Source organism: Salmo salar, chromosome 24 (assembly GCF_965601325.2).
Source record: "Salmo salar chromosome 24, fSalSal1, whole genome shotgun sequence".
Lineage (NCBI taxonomy): Eukaryota > Metazoa > Chordata > Actinopteri > Salmoniformes > Salmonidae > Salmo > Salmo salar.
The window spans coordinates 28,998,477-29,023,258 of record NC_138314.1 but is presented as its reverse complement, the minus strand read 5'-3'; the positions used below and the strand labels follow the sequence as shown (position 1 = coordinate 29,023,258).

Genomic DNA, 24,782 nt, shown 5'->3' with positions numbered 1-24,782 from the left:
ACAAAAAACAACAAGACAAAATCCATAAAAGCAACAAAGTGTTTCCACACCTCACAAGCTACAGACAACATGGAAAGCGGCATGGAAAGCTTGAGATCATTTGCACACAAAAAATTATACACTGATGGAAAGACCTGTGTGTTGTCCTTGTTAATGCAGACAGAAAAGAGCTCCAACTTCTTAATCATAGCCTCAATTTTGTCCAGCACATTTAAGATAGTTGCGGAGAGTCCCCGTAATCCTAGATTCAGATCATTCAGGTGAGAAAAAGCATCACCCAGATAGACCAGTTGTGTGAGAAACTCGTCATCATGCAAGCGGTCAGACATGTGAAAATGATGTTCAGTTAACACAACTTTAAGCTTGTCTCTCAATTTAAAAAAAACGTGTCAGTAATTTGCCCCTTGATAACCAGCGCACTTCTGTATGTTGTAGAAGCGTTACATGGTTGCTGCCCATATCATTGCATAATGCAGAAAATATATGAGAGTTCAGGGGCCTTGCTTTAACGAAGTTAACCATTTTTTCACTGTGGTGTCCAAAACGTCTTTCAAGCTGTCAGGCATTCCCTTGGCAGCAAGAGCCTCTCGGTGGATGCTGCAGTGTACCCAAGTGGTGTCAGGAGCAACTGCTTATTAAATGCGCGTTACCACTCCACTATGTCTCCCTGTCATGGCTTTTGTGCCATCAGTACAGATACCAACACATCTTGACCACCAAAGTTAATTTGATGTCACAAAGCTGTCCAGTACTTTAAAAATATCCTCTAATGTTGTCCTGATTTCCAGTGGTTTGCAGAAGAGGATGTCTTCCTTAATTGACCCCCCATAAATGTAATGGACATATACCAGGAGCTGTGCCAGGCCCACCATGTCTGTTGACTCATCCAGCTAGAACGCATATAATTCACTGGCTTGTATGTGAAGCTGTAATTGTTTCAAAACATCTCCTGCCATGTCACTGATGCATTGTGAAACAGTGTTGTTTGATGAAGGCATTGTCTGTATAGTTTTTTGGCCTTTTCCCCCAGCATTGTCCCAGCCATATCCGCGGCAGCAGGAAGAATTAAGTCCTCCACAATCGTATGGGGCTTGCCTGTCCTAGCCACTCGGTAACTCACCATATAAGAAGCTTCTAGCCTCTCCTTATTAATGGCATCTGTTGCTTTTATACATGTATTACTACTCAAAAGTTGTCTGCCTGACCATTCTGCCTGCCCCTGAGTCTGCCTGCCGTCCTGTTCCTTTTCCCCACTACTTTGGATTATCAACCCCTGCCTGCCTTGACCTGTCGTTTGCCTGCCCCTGTTGCTGTAATAAACATTGTTACTTCGACACAGTCTGCATCTAGGTCTTACCTTCAAACCTGATACATATTCCTATGAGCATAGCTTCAACATGTATGTACAATAAGTCCACTCTCTTTGTCTCTCCCTCTCTTTCTTTCCTCACCCCCTTTCCATTGTGTAACAAGCCGTCATATCAGGTTAGTCCACTAGGGACCTTTCGTTGCATTATGTTAGTAATCAATATAACCTATACCGTGTGTGTGTGTGTTTATGTAATCCTGTGTGATTATTTAGTTAGTTAGTAAATAAATAATTAAGCCAATTTGTGTACCGCTGATTCATTACTTAGGCTAGGGTTTGTGCAGATTTACGAGGTCAACGACGTTCAGAATGAGACTGATATGAGGAAATGATTAATTGATGACTGGTATGATATCAATATATTCGGATATATTCTTGAGTTAATTTGGGAAATGGTAACTCATTAAACAAACTTCTCCCATGGTGCCCCAGATTCCTAATGAGTTAATTGTTACATGATTAATTTAATTGGGTAATAATTAAACATAGGAGGTAACTATTTGATGAATAGCAGTCATCACATTAATGGTAGTCATGTCACGACAAAGGACAAAGATAATCCAATATTTTTGGTAAGAAGGAGCAAGCAAGCAGACAATGCCACACTTCCTAAGTGTTTTTTTGACATTTTCAATCCACAATGAATGTCCTTTCCATATATCAATGACCCTTTTGGGGGCCCTAAGCAAGATTTGATCGTCCCGTTACTAATTTGCCATGAGGTGGAGAGAAACCTTTTCAATTTTAAAGCAAATTTCCTGCAATTCAATACATTTTGCATTGACTTATGCCTTGTTTATATGATATCTGTGTGAGAGTGACTAATAAAATCAATGGGGGCCCCATGTAGGTCAGGGCCCCTGGGCACATGCCTTGTGTGCCTGGTCGGCAGTGGTGTGGTGGGGGCATACCCTGTATCAATTATGTAGTACAATAGAGATATCATGCCAAAAATGTATATTCACGTGAGCCGCACGCAAAGCCTAGTTTCAACAGAATAGCATCTGCAGGCAGCAAAAGCAGGCAGCTCTCAACTGGTTGTCGCATGGAGCAGATCGCAGAACAACATCAGTAGCCAGTAGGGTAGGTAGGAAAGCAACCTTGTCTCAGAGCATTTATGTACAGTGCATTCAGAAAATATTCAGACCCCTTCCATTTTTCCACATTTTGTCAAATGTTTTCCTCATTAATCTATACACAATACCCCAAAATGACAAAGCGAAAACAGGTTTAAAGAACATTTTGCTAATTTATTACAAATAAAAAATAGATACCTTATTTACATAAGTATTCAGACACTTTGCTATGAGACTCCAAATTGAGCTCAGGTACATCCTGTTTCCATTGATCATCCTTGAGATGTTTCTACAACTTGATTGGAGTCCACCTGTGGTAAATTCAATTGATTGGACATGATTTGGAAAGGCATACACCTGTCTAATTAAGGTCCCACAAGCCATGAGGTCGAAGGAATTGTCCGTAGAGCTCCGAGACATGTTTGTGTAGAGGCACAGATCTGTGGAAGTGTACCAAAACATTTCTGCAGCATAAAGGTCTCCAAGAACACAATGGCCTCCATCATTCTAAAATGTAAGAAGTTTAGAACCACATAGACTCTTCCTAGAGCTGGACGCCCGGCCAAACTGAGCAATCGGGGGAGAAGGGCCTTGGTCAGAGAGGTGACCAAGAATCCGGTCACTCTGACAGAGTTCCAGTGTTCCACTGTGGAGATGGGAGAACCTTCCAGAAGAACAACCATCTCTGCAGCACTCCACCAATCAGGCCTTTATGGTAGAGTGGCCAGACGGAAGCCACTCCTCAGTAAAAGGCACATGACAGCCCGCTTGGAGTTTGCCAAAAGGCACCTAAAGGACTCTCAGACCATGAGAAACAAGATTCTCTGCTCTGATGAAACCTAGATTGAACACTTTGGCCTGAATGCCAAACATCACGTCTGAAGGAAACCTGGCACCATCCCTACGGTGAAGCATTGTGGTAGCATCATGCTGTGGGGATGTTTTTTTAGCTGAGACTAGTCAGGATCGAGGCAAAGATGAACAGAGCAAAGTACAGAGAGATCCTTGATGAAAACCTGCTCCAGAGCGCACAGACTGGGGCGAAGGTCTACCTTCCAACAGGACAATGACACTAAGCACACAGCCAAGACAACGCAGGAGTGGCTTCGGGACAAGTCTCTGAATGTCCTTGAGTGGCCCAGCCAGAGCCCGGACTTGAACACGATTGAACATCTCTGGAGAGACCTGAAAATAGCTGCGCAGCAATGCTCCCCATCCAACCTGACAGAGCTTGAGAGGATCTGCAGAGAAGAATGGGTGAATCTCCCCAAATACAGATGTGCAAAGCTTGTAGCGTCACACCCAAGAAGACTCGAGGCTGTAATCGCTGCCAAATGTGCTTCAACAAAGTACTGCGCAAAGGGTCTGAATACTTATGTAAATGTGATATTTCCGTTTTTTATTATTATTATACATCAGCATGTTAAATGTGCAACCAGAGGGAAAACAATTCTAGACCACCTTTACTCCACACACCTTTACTCCGTACAAAGCTCTCCCTCACCCTCCATTGGGAAATCTGACCATATCTCTTTCCTCCTGATTCCTGCTTACAAGCAAAAATTAAAGCAGGAAGCACCAGTGACTCAGTCTATAAAAAAGTGGTCAGATGAAGCAGATGTTAAACTACAAGACTGTTTTGCTAGCACAGACTGGAATATGTTCCGGGATTCTTCAGATGGCATTGAGGAGTACACCACATCAGTCACTGGCTTAATCAATAAGTGCATCGAGGACGTCGTCCCCACAGTGACTGTACGTACATGGATTACAGGCAGCATTCACACTGAGCTAAAGGGTAGAGCTGCCACTTTCAAGGAGCGGGACTTTAACCCGGAAGCTTATAAGAAATCCCGCTATGCCCTTTGACGATCTATCAAACAGGCAAAGCATCAATACAGGACTAATATCGAATCGTACTACACCGGCTCCGACGCTCGTCAGATGTGGCAGGGCTTGCAAACTATTACAGACTACAAAGGGAAGCACAGCCGAGAGCTGCCCAGTGACATGAGCCTACCAGACGAGCTAAATAACTTCTATGCTCGCTTCGAGGCAAGTAACACTGAAACATGCATGAGAGCATCAGCTGTTCCGGATGACTGTGTGATCACGCTCTCTGCAGCCGATGTGAGTAAGACCTTTAAATAGGTCAACATTCACAAGGCCGTTGGTCCAGATGGATTACCAGGACGTGTACTCCGAGCATGTGCTGTCATGACGTTGGCCTGTGGGTAAGGTTTATGACCCCCCCATAAATACTTTTCTCCCTTCCCCTCTCTTTCTGACCCTACTGAAGGACTTGAATAGCCTGTGTTAAATATAGAGAGTCTGGGAACATCAAACAAATGGGGAAAAGGAACCATATTTTGGTAATAAAACCAGTTGGAAATATGCTTGGGAACGTAATGAGTATGGATGTCAGTTCGGTTGTCATCTGAGACATTATGACTGATGACAGGACGACATAAACTGTACCTGAGAAAGTATACACCCTCTAGTTATCAGAGTAACATGGAATTGTTATGCAATTGAAATGTTTGATATTGAAATTGTTTGTTAGGAGATTAAATGTAATTTTAGCTTCCAAATGAGAGAATTGGGGTTTCATAAGGAAAGTGGCCTGCTTGATCAGTGGCCCACAGGGGTTATAAACAATGAAACGCATCCTTCCCCCTCTCCACTATATAAGCCTTTGACGAAAAGATAACCATGTTCCAGTACGTGGGGTCTGCAGCCTCTACGTTAGAAGGACACACGTCAAGTACAGAACTAAGCCAACCTCGGCGTGAGCTTTGGTGGCGAATGGTATGAACTTTGAGCTTATTCACTACAGAAGTGATACTTCCTAGCCGTTGAGTTAGCAGCGGCCGCTGTAGACGGGGGCTAGGAAAGGACGGGCGACGGATCCAGTCTAACAGACAGACGAAGATACCACCACGTATCCAATTTACCACCAGAGACATTCTTCCGAGGACAGGAAGATCTGTTGGCCAACCCGGCCAGCATCTACGACCAATCTACCGAAGCGCAGCTCAGAGTAAATATTTATTGCATTTTCCTTTTCCAAATGGGCGGTAATTTAGTAATGCATAAGATAATGTATTTACGATAGCATAGCTGCTGTTTCTTCGTTCCTAAGTCTTCCCGCTCTTTCATTCAAGCCCAACCCCCTTTCCTTTGTGTAACCAGCCATCATACAGGTTCCGTCCACCAGGACGTTTTCTGTATGACATAATTTGTATTCTGTGTATATGTAATTCTGTGTGATTAGTTTAGGTATTTAGTAAATAAATAATTAAACCCAATTTGGTATTGCTGATTCAACTTGTTAGCTAGGGTTCGTGAAGATAGCCAAGAATTTACAACTTTCATTATGAGACTGAAAATAAGATAAGGGTTAATATTGACTGCTATCGATGTAAAGTATTACTAAGTATTTTAAGAGTTTATTCGGAAGATAACGGCTCTATAAACGTTCTTCCGTGGTGCCCCGACTTTCTAGTTAATTACATTTACATGATTAGCTTAATCAGGTAATATTAATTAGAGAAAGAATTTTATAGGTTAGCATGTCATATCACTTAATCCGGCATAGCCAAAGACACGACAGTGCTAACCAACTGGCAAGTGTCTTCACTGACATTTTCAACCTCTCCCTGTCGGAGTCTGTAATACCAACATGTTTCAAGCAGACCACCATAGTCCCTGTGCCCAAGAACACTAAGCCATCCTAAATGACTACCGACCCGTAGCACTCACGTCTGTAGCCATGAAATGCTTTGAAAGGCTGGTCATGGCTCACATCAACACCATTATCCCAGAAACCCTAGACCCACTCCAATTTGCATACCGCACCAACAGATCCACAGATGATGCACTCTCTATTGCACTCCATACTGCCCTTTCCCACCTGGACATAAGGAACACCTATGTGAGAATGCTATTCATTGACTACAGCTCAGCGTTCAACACAATAGTGTCCTGGAAGCTCATCACTAAGCTAAGGACCCTGGGACTAAACACCTCCCTCTGCAACTGGATCCTGGACTTCCTGACAGGCCACCTCCAGGTGGTGAGGGTAGGTAACAACACATCCGCCATGCTGATCCTCAACACGGGGGCCCCTCAGGGGTGCGTCCGCAGTCCCCTCCTGTTCTCCCTGTTCACTCATGACTGCACGGCCAAGCACGACTCCAACACCATTAAGTTTGCCGACGACACAACAGTGGTAAGTCTGATCACCGACAACGATGAGACAGCCTATAGGGAGGAGGTCAGAGACCTGACCATGTGGTACAAGGACAACAACCTCTCCCTCAACGTGATCAAGACAAAGGAGATGATTGTGGACTACAGGAAAAGGAGGACCGAGCACGCCCCCATTCTAATCGACAGGCTGTAGAGGAGCAGGTTGAGAGCTTCAAGTTCCTTGGCATCCACATCACCAACAAACTAACATGGTCCAACCACACCAAGACAGTTGTGAAGAGTGCACAACAAAACCTATTCTCCCTCAGGAGACTGAAAAACTTTGGCATGGGTTCTCAGATCCTCAAAAGGTTCTACAGCTGCACCATCGAAAGCATCCTGACTGGTTGCATCTCTGCCTGGTTGCATCTCTGCCTGGCATGGCAACTGCTCGGCCTCCGACCGCAAGGCACTCCAGAGGGTAGTGCGTACGGCCCAGTACATCACCAGGGTCAAGCTTCCTGCCATCTAGGAAGGCACAAAAAAATTCAAAGACGGCAAGCGGTACCAGAGCGCCAAGTCTAAGTCCAAGAGGCTTCTAAACAGCTTCTACCCCCAAGCCATAAGACTCCTGAACAGCTCATAAAATGGCTACCCAGACTATTTTCATTGCCCCCCCATTGACACATTGACTCTGTACCGGTACCCCCTGTATATAGCCCCGCTATTGTTATTTACTGCTGCTCGTTCATTATTTGTTATTCTTTTCTCTTACTTTTTTAGGGATTTTATTAAAACTGCATTGTTGGTTAAGGGCTTGTAAGTAAGCATTTCACTGTGTGTAGATTGATGAGGAAAAATAACAATTTAATACATTTTAGAATAAGGCTGTAAAGTAACAAAATGTGGAAAAGTCAAGGGGTCGGAATACTTTCTGAATGCACTGTAAATCCGAGACACTCCATTTAGTATGGAAAGGGAAAGGGGGATACCTAGTCAGTTGTACAACTGAATGCCTTCAACTGAAATGTGTCTTCTGCATTTAACCCTCTGAATCAGAGGTGCGGGGGGCTGCCTTAATCGACATCCACGTCGGGGATGTTATGTTTTGTATGTTATGTATTAATTTGTGGATAGCCATCACCCACTTCGTATAATATGTTATGAATTAGAATTCGTATTATATGTTATGCATTTGCAAAACGTACAATGTATTACAAAATTGCAAATTGTACAATATGGTATGAATTTACAAAATGTATCATATGTTAGGAATTCTAGCTAGGTGGCTAATGTTAGCTAGGCTAGGGGTTAGGGTTAAGGTTGGGGTTAAGTTTAGGAGTTAGGTTAAAGGGTTAAGTTTAGGGTTAGCTTTAGGGGAAGGTTTATCTAAAAGGGTTAAGGTTAGGGTTAGGGGAGGGTTAACTAAAAAGGTTAAGGTTAGGGTTAAGAGAAGGGTTAGCTAACATGCTAAGTAGTTGCTAAGTAGCTAAAAATTAGTAAGTAGTTGAAAATTGCTAATTACAAAAGTTGTCCTCAATGAGATTCGAACTTGCAACATTTGGGTTGCTAGACGTTCACGTGATACGCGTGATACATTTACAATGTTACGTCTAGTCTATGAGACCAGGTTGGTTGATTGGGTGGACATGTCAGTTCATGCTGCAAGAGCTCTGTTAGGTTGGAGGACGTCCTCTGGAAGCTGTCATAATTACTGTGTATGTCTATGGAAGGGGGTGAGAACCATGAGCCTCCTAGGTTTTGTATTGAAGTCAATGTACCCAGAGGAGGACGGAAACTAGCCTTCCTCCGGGTACACCATTATGCTACCCCTGAGAGTGCTTTGAGGCTACTGTAGACCTTCATTGCAAAACAGTGTGTTTTAATAAATTATTTGTTGGCGTGAATATATTTAGTATAGTTTTATCAAAAAATAATTACTTTTTTATTGTTTCATTATTATTATTATTACTTTTATTCACTGAGGAGGATGGTCCTCCCATTCCTCCACTGATGAGCCTCCACTGGTGTAAATACTTTCTGAAGGCACTGTAGGTATTACAGACTGGGTCAGGGAGAGGTTTAAAATGTCAGTGAAGACATTTGCCAGCTGGTTAGCACATGCTCTGAGTATGTGTCCTGGTAAACTGTCTAAATGTTTAAAGAATAAACTGACATGGAAATGTACAAAATCAGAGGACTTAATTGAAAGACTTTGACTGTATATAAATGTTTTTGCTTCGTCTTTGTTTTGCAGGTTGCCAGGACAGCTACTCGGCCCCTTGCTGCAGAGAAAATATCTCAGATGCAGGCCCTATTCTTCTTGGGAGGTCAGCGTTCTCTGGTACTGGGGGTCCTACTTTGCCTCAATTATTACATGTACATTCCCCGTTGACACTGAAGAACATATTAGCCAGCTGTGAAAGACTTCTCTAGATTTAAATCTAGGCTAGATTGTGAAAGTGCACATCGTAATAGTGACTGGAGTGCTGTCTTGTCTAAGAGCAGAACACAGCAAATTAAAACCAGTTATGTGATAACATTTAATTTTCCTGTTCACAGCATAGCACTTGGAGCTGCTTCCCTATCTCAGGTAGTCACATATCCACTAATGAAGAGCATCACCTACTGGCCACAGCTTGTATTGGGTCTGTCTTTGAAAACATTAATCTGCATTGCTTCAATTGTCACAAATACTAGCATTGCCTTTGCAATAGAGAGTAAAATAAATGAGTAGCCTTGCCTTGTGCGAGCCAGAACGGCTCATAGGAGCAAGAGCGCATTTATAAGTACACCCTCTGGACAGGACGCTAGTCTATCGCAGGGCCTTACCCCCAATCCATTCTCTTAATGCTGAGTGATAGAACTCCCATCTTTACAGTCTTTGGTATGACTCAGTCAGGGATCGAACTCACAACCTTCCAATCACAGGGTGGACACTGACCACAAGGCCACTGAAGACTGACCTTCAATTGGGGAGAACTGCTTGGTTGGTCAGCTGTCATTGGCTCCTGTAACTGGTCGGTGTGCCTACTATTGTATTTCTCAGGAGTGGTGTGGACATCCATTTATGACACCATCTATGCCCATCAGGTATTAGGTGTACACTTGTGCTATGACTGTCATGTTGTGCCTATTTAACATTGCTATTACAAATGTTTGTACTTCCTCAGTTCATGCGGTTTGTTGAAGAATATTCTAGATTGTTCTATGAATGACAACTTTTTATAATGTGTGCATTGCATTCCTTCCTACTGTCACCGGGACAAAGATGACGATATCAGAGTAGGGGTCAAGTCTACAGCATTGAGGTTCCAGGAGCACACCAACCCTTGGCTCAGTGGGTTCATGATGGCCATGATGTTAAGGCTGGTTGTGGCTGGGTTCAACGCAGAACAGACTCTGCCTTACTATGCAACACTGTCCACTGTGGCTATTCACCTCCCATATTAGGTGGGGGTATATTTGATATGCTATGTGCTAACATTTCAGTTTTTGGCCATGGTTATGTTGACATTTTACACAGAACCCTCAACTGAAATCAATCCACAATACCCGTTAGTGACAATGCATCCCAACAATTATTTTCATTTTATGTGACTAATTGTGATGCTTTTGTTTTTAATTGGGTATATTTACACATTGGACATCAACAAATCAGAGGACTGCTGAAAGAAATTTATTTCAATCAGAAACCTTGGACTACTCTCGTTCTTGGGAATAGTCTGTGTAAATGTGTGGAAAGAAAGTAGATACACTTTATTTCCAAGTGTTTGATACCACTCCATTCACTCCATTCCAGCCATTATGATGAGCCGTCCTCCCCTAACCAGCTTCCTGTGAGTAATACACCACCCATTATTTTGTCTTTACTGTATTAGGCGTTGTCTCTCAATAAAGCTCATATTGGGCAATACTTTTTGTGGCTTTAAGATCTCTTGCTTCTAGGAAAATCAAGGTCAAGAACAACCAATCAACCCTATAATTCTAACAGCCCTATAATAATTTATAATAAAATTATTATAAAATCAGTTTGTACAATCTGCTGACCCTCGGCTGGTAGATGCATTCAACAAGGTACAGCGCCTTCAGAAAGTATTCACACCCTTTGAAGCTGAAAAGTCTTGAGTCAGTAAGTATTCAACCCGTTTGTTACGGCAAGCCTAAACAAGTACAGGAGGAAACATTTGCTTAACAAGTCACATATTATGTTGCATGGACTCACTCTGTGTGCAACAATAGTGGTTAACATGATTTTTGAATGACTACCAAATCTCTGTACCTCACACATACAATTATCTATAAGGTCCCTCAGTTAATAAGTTAATTTCAAGCACAGATTCAACCACAAAGACCAAGGAAGTTTTCCAATGCCTTGCAAATAAGGGCATGTATTGGTAGATGGGTGAAAATAAAAAGCAGACACTGAATATCCATTTGAGCATGGTGAAGTTATCATTTACGCTTTGGATGGTATATCTGCAGAGATACAGGTTCCTTTCCTAACTCAGTTGTCGGAGGGGAAGGAAACCGCTCAGGGAATTCACCATGAGCCCAATGATAAAAAAAATATATATATATATATATATTTCACCTTTATTTAACCAGGTAGGCAAGTTGAGAACAAGTTCTCATTTACAATTGCGACCTGGCCAAGATAAAGCAAAGCAGTTCGACACATGCAACAACACAGAGTTACACATGGAGTGAAACAAACATACAGTCAATAATACAGTAGAAAAATAAGTCTATATACAATGTGAGCAAATGAGGTGAAATAAGGGAGGTAAAGGCAAAAAAAGGCCAGGGTGGCAAATTAAATACAATATCGCAAGTAAAACACTGGAATGGTAGATTTGTAGTGGAAGAAAGTGGAAAGTAGAAATATAAATAATGGGGTGCAAAGGAGCAAAATAAATAAATAAATACAGTAGGGTAGTTGTTTGGGCTAAATTATAGATGGGCTATGTACAGGTGCAGTGATCTGTGAGCTGCTCTGACAGCTGGTGCTTAAAGCTGATGATGATTTTAAAACAGTTACAGAGTTTAATGGCTGCGATAGGAGATAACTGAGGATGGATCAACAACATTGTAGTTACTCCACAATACTAACCTAAATAACAAAGTGAAAAGAAGGAAGCCTGTACATAATACAAATATTCCAAAAGATGCATCCTGTTTGCTAAAAAGTAATACTGCAAAAAATGTGGCAAAGAAATTATTTCACTTTTATGTTTGTGGCAAATCACACAACATATCACTGAGTACCACTCTTTATATTTTCAAGCATGGTGTTGGCTGCATAATGCTATGGGTATGCTTGTCATCGGCAAGGACTAAGAAGTTATTTAGGATAAAAAATACACATAATAGAGCTAAGCACAGGTTCTGTGTGTAGATCATTTACAAAAAAATCTATTTTAATTACACTTTGTAATATAACAAAACGTGCAAAAAGTCAAGGGGTGTGAATACTTTCAAATAATATTTTATTGGTCACATATAGATGGTTAGCAGATGTTATTGCGAGTGTAGCAAAATGCTGTCACGTCCTGACCAGCAGATGGAGCTATTGTATTAGTTTTGGGGTCAGGACGTGGCAGTTTTGTGTGTGTGAATGTTTGTTGGTGATTGGGACTTCCAATTGAAGGCAGGTGTGTTGAGTTGCCTTTGATTGGAAGTCCTATATAGGTGTGTGTGTTTTTCTTTGGGGTTGTGGGTAGTTGTTTTTGCACTGCGTTTGTAGAGCCTGTAAAATTGTTGCTGTCGTCATCTTTATTGTTTTGTCAGTGAATACTTTACTCTTTTTTTAAAATTAAAACCATGAGTATTCACATTCTCGCTGCGCCTTAGTCCTCTTCTCTTCAGTACGACATTTTCCGTGACGAGTACGACATTTTTTGTGACAGAACTACCCACCACCAAAGGACCAAGCAGCGGACGAACGAGGAGGAAGGATGGACATGGGAGGACACGTTAAGGGAGCTAAGGGAACCCGAGAGGCAGCCCCAATAATTTTTTTGGGGGGGGGCACAAGGGCTGTTTGACGGGGCAAGGATGGAGCCCCAGGCCAGCTCCCCGCACTAGCCCTGAGGTGCATGTCTCCAGGCTGGCACATCCAGTACCAGCCCCACACATCAGGCGTCTAGTGCGTCAGCCCAGCCTCGCCAGTCAACAGTCACCAGAGCTGCCCGCCAGTCGAAAGTCGCCAGAGCTGCCCGCCAGTCGTAAGTCGCCAGAGCTGCCCGCCAGTCGTAAGTCGCCAGAGCTGCCCGCCAGTCAAGAGTCGCCAGAGCTGCCCGCCAGTCAAGAGTCGCCAGAGCTGCCCGCCAGTCAAGAGTCGCCAGAGCTGCCCGCCAGTCGTAAGTCACCAGAGCTGCCTGCCAGTCAGGAGCCGCCAGAGCCGCCCGCTAGTCAGGAGCCGCCAGAGCCGCCCGCTAGTCAGGAGATGCCAGAGTGGCCCGTCTGCCCGGAGATGCCAGAGTGGCCCGACTGCCCGGAGCCGCCAGAGTGGCCCGACTGCCCGGAGCTGCCAGAGTGGCCCGACTGCCCGGAGCTGCCAGAGTGGCCCGACTGCCCGGAGCTGCCAGAGTGGCCAGACTGCCCTCCGGCCCAGCCAGAGTGGCCCTCCTGCCCTCCGGCCGAGCTCGAGTGGCTCTCCTGCCCTCCGGCCCTGCCCGAGTGGCCCTCCTGTCCTCCGGCCCAGCCCGAGTGGCCCTCCTGTCCTCCGGCCCAGCCCGAGGGGCCCTCCTGTCCTCCGGCCCAGCCCGAGTGGCCCTCCTGCCCTCCGGCCCAGCCCGAGTGGCCCTCCTGCCCTCCGGCCCAGCCCGAGTGGCCCTCCTGCCCTCCGGCCCAGCCCGAGTGGCCCTCCTGCCCTCCGGCCCTGCCCGAGTGGCCCTCCTGTCCTCCGGCCCAGCCCGAGTGGCCCGACTGCCCTCCGGCCCAGCCCGAGGGGCCCTCCTGTCCTCCGGCCCAGCCCGAGGGGCCCTCCTGCCCTCCGGCCCAGCCCGAGTGGCCCTCCTGCCCTCCCCGAGTGGCCCTCCTGTCCCCTGGCCCAGCCCGAGTGGCCCTCCTGCCCTCCGGCCCAGCCCGAGTGGCCCTCCTGTCCTCCGGCCCAGCCCGAGTGGCCCTCCTGTCCTCCGGCCCTGCCCGAGTGGCCCTCCTGTCCTCCGGCCCAGCCCGAGTGGCCCTCCTGTCCTCCGGCCCAGCCCGAGGGGCCCTCCTGTCCTCCGGCCCAGCCCGAGTGGCCCTCCTGTCCTCCGGCCCAGCCCGAGGGCCCTCCTGTCCTCAGGCCCAGCCCGAGGGACCCTCCTGTCCTCCGGCCCAGCCCGAGTGGTCCGTCTGCCAGGGTCAGCCCGAGTGGCCCGTCTGCCCGGCACAGCTAGCGGCGCCACCGAAGTGGGCGACGCCGAAGGTGGAGCGAGGTCCACGTCCTGCACCTGAGCCACCTCCAGGATAGGTGGGTTGGGGAGGGAGGGTGTAGCACAGTGCCGTCGTTGACGGCAGCCACCCTCCCTTCCCTCCCTTATTGTTTAGGGGTTATTGGTTAATGGGTTTTGTTGGGGATTTTTTGTTGTTGGTGTTTTCTGTTGGTAGGTGCATTCCGGGGGCTGCACCCTTGGGGGGGGGGGGTACTGTCACGTCCTGACCAGCAGATGGAGCTATTGTATTCGTTTTGGGGTCAGGACGTGGCAGTTTTGTGTGTGTGAATGTTTGTTGGTGATTGGGACTTCCAATTGAAGGCAGGTGTGTTGAGTTGCCTTTGATTGGAAGTCCTATATAGGTGTGTGTGTTTTTCTTTGGGGTTATGGGTAGTTGTTTTTGCACTGCGTTTGTAGAGCCTGTAAAACTGTTGCTGTCGTCATCTTTATTGTTTTGTCAGTGAATACTTTACTCTTTAAAAAAAAAATTCAACCATCAGTATTCACATTCTCGCTGCGCCTTGGTCCTCTTCTCTCCAGTACGACATTTTCCGTGACGAGTATGACATTTTTTGTGACAAATGCTTGTGCTTCTAGTTCCGACACTGTAGCAATATCTAACAAGTAATATCTAACAATTCCACAACAAATACCTAATACAATCAAATAAAGGAACAATAATATATAAAGGAACAATAATATATAAATATATGGATGAGCAATGTCAGAGCGGAATAGGCTAAGATGCAATAGATAGTATAGATTACAGTATGTACATATGAGATGAGTAATGCAAGATATGTAAACATTATTAAAGTGACATTATTAAAGTATGATCTGAAGTATGATAACAACTGCTCCAAAATAATCAAATGTTTGCACTCTGCCAGAGCACAACACCTTCCCTTCAGTCCTAAAAACAAAGAAGCATTAGCACTGTTGAGCAAAAGTGGTGTGCTTTTAACATCAAGGACTACGAATAACATCAATCAAATAATTTTACAGCAACATTTTTAAACCCAGATGTTAGGATTATTCTTGATCTTGTCATAAACTGAAGATGAATAGAACATTAAGAAGAGGAAAAACACCAGTGTATGACCCAACATTCTCCCCAGTGTATGACCCAACATTCTCAAAGAGGAAGTACTTCGAAGCAATAACAACACACGCCATGACCATCTGAGTACTTACCCAACCCAGATAGGTGCACACCAATATCCTCCTAGTAGATGTGAGCTTTGACTTTAAGTACTTGTACAGTGTCTTCGGAAAGTATTCAGACCCCTTGACTTTCCACATTTTGTTGGGTTACAGCCTTATTCTAAAATTGATTAAATAGTTTTCCCCCTCATCAATCTACACACAATACCCCATAATGACAAAGCAAAATCAGATTCTGATTTTTTAGCTAATTTATCAAAAATAAACTGAAATATCACAATTACATAAGTATTCAGACCATTTACTTAGTACTTTGTTGAAGCACCATTGGCAGCGATTACAGCGTTGAGTCTTCTTGGGTATGATGCTACAAGCTTGGCACAACTGTATTTGGGGAGTTTCTCCCATTCCTCTCTGCAGATCCTCTCAAGTTCTGTCAGGTTGGATGGGGAGCTTTGCTGTACAGCTATTTCAGATCTCTCCAGAGATGGTCGATCGTGTTCAAGTCCGGGCTCTGGCTGGGCCACTCAAGGACATTCAGAGACTTGTCTCGAAGCCACTCCTACGTTGTCTTGGCTGTATGCTTACGGTCGTTGTCCTGTTGGAAAGTGAACCTTCGCCCCAGTCTGAGGTCCTGAGCGCTCTGGAGCAGGTTTTCATCTAGGATCTCTCTGTACTTTGCTCCGTTCATCTTTGCCTTGATCCTGACTAGTCTCCCAGTCCCTGCCACTGAAAACATCCCCACAGCATGATGCTGCTACTACCATGCTTCACCGTAGGGATGGTGCCAGGTTTCCTCCAGACATGGCGCTTGGCATTCAGGCCAAAGAGTTCAATCTTGGTTTCATCAGACCAGAGAATCTTGTTTCTCATGGTCTGAGAGTCTTTAGAGTCTCATGTGACTTTTACTGAGGAATGGATTGCGTCTGGTCACTCTACCATAAAGGCCTGATTGGTGGAGTGCTGCAGAGATGGTTGTCCTTCTGGAAGTTTCTCCTATCTCCACAGAGAAACTAGAGCTCTGTCAGAGTGACCATCGGGTTCTTGGTCACCTCCCTGACCAAGACCCTTCTCCTCCGATTGCTCAGTTTGGCCGGGGCGACCAGCTCTAGGAAATGTCTTGGTGGTTCCAAACTTCTTCCATTTAAGAATGATGGAGGCCACTCTGTTCTTGGGACCTTCAATGCTGCAGAAATGTGTTGGTAGCCTTCCCCAGATCTGTGCCTCAACACAATCCTGTCTCTGCAATCTACGGTCAATTCCTTTGACCTCATGGCTTGGTTTGTGACATGCACTGTCAACTGTGGGACATTATTTAGACAGGCGTGTGACTTTCCAAATCATGTCCAATCAATTGAATTTACCACAGGTGGACTCCAATCATATTGTAGAAACATGTCAAGGATGATCAATGGAAACAGGATGCACCTGAGCTCAATTTCGAGTCTCATAGCAAAGGGTCTGAATACTTATGTAAATAAGGTATTTCTGTTTTTATTTTTAATAAATGTGAAAACATTTCTAACAACTTGTTTTTGCTTTGTTATTATGGGGTATTGTGTGTAGATTGCTAAGGATTTTTTATTTTTTTAATCCATTTTAGAATAATGCTGTAACGTACACAAAATATAGAAAAAGTCAAGGGGTCTGAATACTTTCCAAAGGCACTGTATAACTGGTAGTCTGCTCTCGCAGCTTCAGTCCAGACAAGAATCCCCACAAACTGATCGATATGTAAGCCATGCCACCAGGTTGAAAACCCAAACGTCATTACCAGCAGAGCAGTTTTTCTTCTTTGGAAAACCAGCCTACGTAGCAATGTGGCTGTCGTACCATTCCACCGACAGGCAAATTCAGACACCTGGAAGGACATCTCTGTGGTCCAGAGATCTCCATCAGACAGGCCGCTCCAGTTTGTGCCGTCCTCCCTGGCCATCCCCATGAACCCAAGCCCAGCAGCATTATTCAGACTGATCCTCCAGTGGGAGTAATATCTGATCCTCAATACCACAGCACCTTAAATTAAATTTTGGGGGAAAAAGCCAGCTCGGCTCCTTCACTCATTGAATCAGATGGCTCATTCATCACAAAGCCCACTGATATTGCAAACTACTTTAATGACTTTTACATTGGCAAGATAAGCAAACTTATGGATGACATGCCAGCAACAAACGCTGACACTACACATCCAAGTTTATTGAACCAAATTATGAAAGACAAGAATTGTACTTTTGAATTCTGTAAAGTCAGTGTGGAGGAGGTGAAACAATTATTGTTGTCTATCAACAATGACAAGCCACCGGGGTCTGACAATCTGGATGGAAAATAACTGAGGATAATAGCAGACGATATTGCCACATCTTCAATTTAAGCCTACTAGAAAGTGTGTGCCCTCAGGCCTGGAGGGAAGCTAAAGTCATTCCGCAACCTAAGAATAGTAAAGCCCCCTTTACTGGCTCAAATAGCTGACCAATCAGCATGTTATCAACCCTTAGTAAACTTCTGACAAAAATTGTGTTTGACCAGATACAATGCTATTTCAGAGTAAACAAATTGACAACAGAATTTCAGCATGCTTATAGGGAAGGACACTCAACAAGCACAGCACTTACAAAAATGACTGATGATTGGCTGAGAGAAATTGATGATAAAATGATTGTGGGGGCTGTCTTGTTAGACTTCAATGCAGCTTTTGACATTATCGATCATAGTCTGCTGCTGGAAAAACGTATGTGTTATGGCTTTACACCCCCTGCTATAATGTGGATAAAGAGTTACTTGTCTAACAGAACACAGAGGATGTTCTTTAATGGAAGCCTCTCAAATATAATCCAGTTAGAATCAGGAAATCCCCAGGGTAGCTGTTTAGGCCCCTTGCTTTTTTCAATTTTTACTAACTGACTTTGAGTAAAGCCAGAGTGTCTATGTATGCGGATGACTCAACACTATACACATCAGCTACTACAGAGACTGAAATGACTGCAACACTCAACAAAGAGCTGCAGTTAGTTTCAGAGTGGGTGGCAAGAAATAAGTTAGCCCTAAATATTTCTAAAACTAAAAGCATTTTATTTGGAACAAAACACTCACTACACCCTAAATCTTAACTAAATCTTGTAATAAATAATTTGGAAATTGAGAAAGTTGAGATTACTAAACTGCTTGGAGTAACCCTGGATTTTAAACTGTCATGGTCAAAACATATTGATGCAGTAGTAGCTAAGATGGGGAGAAGTCTGTCTATAATAAAGCGATGCTCTGCCTTCTTAATAACTACACTATCAACAAGGCAGGTCCTACAGGCCCTAATTTTGTCGCACCTTGACTACTGTTCAGTCGTGTGGTCAGGTGCCACAAAAAAGGACTTAGAAAAATTGCAATTGGCTCAGAACAGGGCAGCACAGCTGGTCCTTGGATGTACACAGAGAGCTAATATTAATAATATGCATGTCAATCTCTCCTGGCTAAAAGTGGAGGAGAGATTGACTTCATCAGTACTTTTATTTATGCGAGGTATTGACATGTTGAATGCACCGAGCTGTCTGTCTAAACTACTGGCACACAGCTCGGACACCCATGCATACCCCACAAGACATGCTACAAGAGGTCTCTTCACAGTCCCCAAGTCCAGAACAGACTACAGGAGGCATGCAGTACTACATAGAGCCATGACTACATGGAACTCTATTCCACATCAAGTAACACACACACTATACATACACATGGATTTAGTACTGTACATATGTGGTAATGGTGGAGTAGGGGCCTGAGGGCACACAGTGTGTTGTGAAATCTGTGAATGTATTGTAATGTTTTTAAAATTGTATAAACTGCCTTAATTTTGCTGTACCCCAGGAAGAGTAGCTGCTGCTTTGTCAGCAGCTAATGGGGATCCATAATAAATACAAATACAAAATACAGCAAGGCCAGATATCCATAGGACATCAGTGAGGACATTTTTGGAGTTGGAGACAGACAAACTGGAGGCATTGTCTCTCAGGAGACGAGTGAGATAGTTCCTATCCCAGTCCAGATATAACACCTGAAAGACCTTGTAGGAGATAACGCCCAGAGGCTGGGGAGGAGGGCTGATGGCTATCTGCTCTACAAAATATACAAATTGGTCAAATGAGGACAGGGGCCGCCGAGCAAGGCAGTGAAGTTGAGGGCATAGCTGATAAGTGGTAGAAAGACCCGGCCCCAGCATTGTGACTGAGTCATTAATGTCACTCTGCCTGTAAGTCCTGTAGGTCCACTGACACGGAGGTTACTCACTGGGTGAGCAGCATCAAGAAAGACACTGATAGGAGAAGCCTGACTGAAAATCTAAGTAAAGCAGTTTGAGATAAAGTTTCCACATGTACAGTGCCTTGCAAAAGTATTCATCCCCCTTGGCGTTTTTCCTATTTTGTTGCATTACAATCTGTAATTTAAATGGATTTTTATTTGACTTTCATGTAATGGACATACACAAAATAGTCTAAATTGCTGAAGTGAAATGAAAAAAAAAAAAAGTTATTAAAAAAAATTTAAAAAGAAATTCTAAACGGAAAAGTGGTGCGTGCATATGGATTCACCCACTTTGCTATGAAGCCCTAAATAAGATCTGGTGCAACCAATTACCTTCAGAAGTATCATAATTAGTTAAATAAAGTCTATCTATGTGCAATCAAATCAAATCAAAGTTTATTTGTCACGTGCGCCGAATACAACAGGTATCACCTTACAGTGAAATGCTTACTTACAGGCTGTAACCAATAGCGCAAAAAAGGTGTTAGGTGAACAATAGGTAAATAAAGAAATAAAACAACATTAAAAAGACAGGCAATATACAGTAGCGAGGCTATAAAAGTAGCGAGGCTACATACAGACACCGGTTAGTCAAGCTGATTGAGGTAGTATGTACATGTAGATATGGTTAAATTGACTTTGCATATATGATGAACAGAGAGTAGCAGTAGTGTAAAAGTGGGGTTGGCGGGTGGTGGGTGGTGGCACACAATGCAGATAGCCCGGTTAGCCAATGTGCGGGAGCACTGGTTGTTCGGCACAATTGAGATAGTATGTACATGAATTTATAGTTAAAGTGACTATGCATATATGATAAACAGAGAGTAGCATCAGCATAAAAAAAGGGATTGGGGGGGCACACAATGCAAATAGTAGCCATTTGATTACCTGTTCAGGAGTCTTATGGCTTGGGGGTAAAAACTGTTGAGAAGCTTTTTTGTCCTAGACTTGGCACTCCGGTAGTGCGGAAGTAGAGAGAACAGTCTATGACTGGGGTGGCTGGGGTCTTTGACAATTTTTAGGTCCTCCTGGATGGCAGGCAATTTGGCAATTTTTACTTACCCTCCTGGATGGCAGGCAGCTTAGCCCCAGTGATGTACTGGGCCGTACGCACTACCCTCTGTCGTGCCTTGCGGTCAGAGGCCGAGCAATTGCCATACCAGGCAGTGATGCAACCAGTCAGGATGCTCTCGATGTTGCAGCTGTAGAATCTTTTGAGGATCTCAGGACCCATGCCAAATCTTTTTAGTTTCCTGAGGGGGAATAGGCTTTGTCGTGCCCTCTTCACGACTGTCTTGGTGTGTTTGGACCATTCTAGTTTGTTGTTGATGTGGACACCAAGGGACTTGAAGCTCTCAACCTGCTCCACTACAGCCCCGTCGATGAGAATGGGGGCATGCTCGGTCCTCCTTTTCCTGTAGTCCACAATCATCTCCTTAGTCTTAGTTACGTTGAGGGATAGGTTGTTATTCTGGCACCACCCGGCCAGGTCTCTGACCTCCTCCCTATAGGCTGTCTCGTCGTTGTCGGTGATTAGGCCTACAACTGTTGTGTCGTCTGCAAACTTAATAATGATGGTGTTGGAGTCGTGTCTGGCCATGCAGTTGTGGGTGAACAGGGAGTACAAGAGGGGACTGAGCATGCACCCCTGTGGAGCTCCAGTGTTGAGGATCAGCGTGGCAGATGTGTTGCTACTTACCCTCACCACCTGGGGGGGGGGGGGGGGGGGGGCGTCAGGAAGTCCAGGATCCAGTTGCAGAGGGAGGTGTTTAGTCCCAGGATCCTTACTCACGTCGGCTACGGAGAGCGTGATCACACAGTCGTCCGGAACAGCTGATGCTCTCATGCATGCATCAGTGTTGCTTGCCTCGAAGCAAGCATGGACGTGATTTAGCTCGTCAGGTAGTGACTGGGCAACTTGAGGCTGTGCTTCCCTTTGTAGTAGTCTGTAATAGTTTGCAATCCCTGCCACATAAGACGAGCGTCGGAGCCAGTGTAGTATGATTCAATCTGATCTGTCACATGATCTAAGTATATATATATATATATATATATATATATATATATATATATACCTGTTCTGAAAGGCCCCAGAGTCTGCAACACCACTAAGCAAGGGGCACAACCAAGCAAGCTGCACCATGAAGACCAAGGAGCTCTCCAAACAGGTCAGGGACAAAGTTGTGGAGAAGTACAGATCAAGGTTGGGTTATAAGAAAATATCTGAAACTGAACATCCCACAGAGCACCATTAAATTCATTATTAAAAAATTGTAAGAATATGGCACCACAAACCAAACCTGCCAAGAGAGAACCGCCCACCAAAACTCACGGACCAGGCAAGGAGGACATTAATCAGAGGCAACAAAGAGACCAAAGATAACCCTGAAGGAGCTGCAAAGCTCCACAGCAGAGATTGGAGTATCTGTCCATAGGACCACTTTAATCTGTACACTCCACAGAGCTGGGCGTTACAGAAGAGTGGCCAGAAAAAAAGCCATTGCTTCGAGAAAAAAAATCAGCAAACACATTTTGGTGTTCGCCAAGAGGCATGTGGGATACTACCCAAACATATGGAAGAAGGTACTCTGGTCAGATGAGACAAAAATGTAGCTTTTTGGCCATCAAGGAAAACGCTGTCTGCCGCAAACCCAACACCTCTCATCACCCCCAGAACATCCTCCCCACAGTGAAGCATGGTGGTGGCAGCATCGTGTTGTGGGGATGTTTTTCATTGGCAGGGACTGGAAAATGGGTCAGAATTGAAGGAATGATGGATGCCGCTAAATACAGGTAAATTCTTGAGGGAAACCTGCTTCAATCTTCCAGAGATTTGAGACTGGGACGGAGGTTCACCTTCCAGCAGGACAATGACCCTAAGCATACTGCTAAAGTAACACTCGAGTGGTTTAAGGGGAAACATTTAAATGTCTTGGAATGGCCTAGTCAAAACCCAGACCTCAATCCAATTGAGAATCTGTGGTATGACTTAAAGATGGCTGTACACCAGCGGAACCCATCCAACTTGAAGAAGCTGGAGCAGTTTTGCCTTGAAGAATGTGCAAAAATCCCAGTGGCTAGATGTGCCAAGCTTATAGAGACATACCCCAAGAGACTTGCAGCTGTAATTGCTGCAAAAGGTGGATCTACAAAGTATTGACTTTGGGGGGGTGAATAGTTATGCACGCTCAAGTTTTCAGTTTTTTTGTCTTATTTCGTGTTTGTTCACAACAACAAAAAATATTTTCCATCTTCAAAGTGGTAGGCATGTTGTGTAAATCAAATGACACAAACCCCACAAAAATCAATTTTAATTCCAGGTTGTAAGGCAACAAAATAGGAAAAATGCCAAGGGGGGTGAATACTTTTGAGGGACCATATATATGGTTTCTTGGGTTGACTGTCTCTTGATGGACATTCTACCTGTGTCTGGCATGAAAATAATTCTCATTGTTTACTGATAAGCAAGCAGTATATTTGAGCCAAGGGCACCTGAGTGACACAGTGGTCTAAGGCACTGCATCTCAGTGCAAGAGGTGTCACTACAGTCCTTGGTTCAAATCCAGGCTGTATCAGGCCAGCATCCCGGAGTTGCCTCTTCACTGTTGACATTGAGACTGGTGTTTTGCAGGTACTATTTAATGAAGCTGCTAGTTGAGGACTTGTGAGGAATCTGTTTCTCAAACTAGACATTCTAATGTACTTGTCCTCTTGCTCAGTTGTGCACCGGGGCCTCCCACTCCTCTTTCTATTCTGGTTAGAGACAGTTTGCGCTGTTTTGTGAAGGGAGTAGTACACAACTTTGTACGAGATCTTCAGTTTCTTGGCAATTTCTCGCATGGAATAGCCTTAATTTCTCAGAACAAGAATAGACTGACAAGTTTCAGGAGAAAGTTCTTTGTTTTTGGCCATTTTGAGCCTATAATCAAACCCACAAATGCTGATGCTCCAGATACTCGACTAGTCTAAAGAAGCCCAGTTTTATTGCTTCTTTAAATCAGAACAACAGTTTTCAGCTGTGCTAACATAATTGCAAAAGGGTTTTCTAATGATCAATTAGCCTTTTAAAATGATAAACTTGGATTAGCTAACACAACGTGCCATTGGAACACAGGAGTGATGGTTGCTGATAATGGGCCTCTGTACGCCTATGTCGACATACCATAAAAAATCTGCCGTTTCCAGCTACAAGTCATTTACAACATTAACAATGTCTCCACTGTATTTCTGATCAATTTGATGTTATTTTAATGGACAAAATAATTAGCTTTTCTTTCAAAAACAAAGACATTTCTAAGTGACCCCAAACTTTTAAACGGTACTGTATATTTTAGGCTATTTATATCGAAGATTGGTATAAACCTGTATAAACTGTATGTATAATTATATGATCATATTTTAAGCTGACTATAATTCCCTTACATAATTTCTGATACATCACATGCCATACTTTTATTTTCCTGCATAAGTACAAGCAGGGAATGCATCCCCTATGGCTCTAATGCCATTGATTCCAATTAGACTGGTTTTGGATTTCTCCCTGACAAAGATTTTCACCCATTCGGGATAATATAACCCCTCTAGTAATTGAATAGGATCTCTATGGTGCAAGCAGCCTCCATTCTCAGTTAATCTGTGCTCAAAGTATTTTATAATTGTTTAATTTAGAAACATTATTGCAAAGATGTCAACAATACTGAATATGGTCCAGATTGCTAAAAAGGCAGTAAGAGGCTTGGCTTCAATGTGACCTCCATTCTAAAACAACATTCGATGTTACCTTTCTTACCCCTTCACAATTTCTGTCATGGCAGGCACTATCCATCAGGCAAGATAGTTCCATCATTATATTGCTTTCAACAAATATTAAAAATAACTGGATAATTAAGGTACCCTACATCAACCAGCATGATAAAACATGCCTCCTGGTGGCCCTGTGAATATTACCCAAGGATGGCACATTACAAAATAATGGAAATAAAATAATTGAGATAAAGATGTAAAACACACATTTTGTACCTAATGGGATTGCACTGTTTACTTACTTAGACGATTCTCCTACACATGCACAAGCATACTGCAATGGCATGTCGTTTCGAGCGCTCTTGCTATGGTCGTAAGCATGTAATACATTTTAATTAATACAAAACACAGCATCTTCGCTCCAACTGACAGCTAACTGGCGGGAGATGATGGTCGCCCGATACAAAGCAGCGGATTCGTTTTAGTTACAGTGGGCGGGCACGTGAGAAAGTTCACTGCAGCTGTTTG

The 24,782-nt window shown here is 44.0% G+C and overlaps 1 pseudogene; it reads left to right on the top strand.

Moving 5' to 3' along the window:
• Nucleotides 1-311: 311 nt before the first annotated feature.
• On the top strand, nt 312-10,413 carry LOC106585302 (4-hydroxybenzoate polyprenyltransferase, mitochondrial-like; annotated as a pseudogene).
• Nucleotides 10,414-24,782: the final 14,369 nt, after the last annotated feature.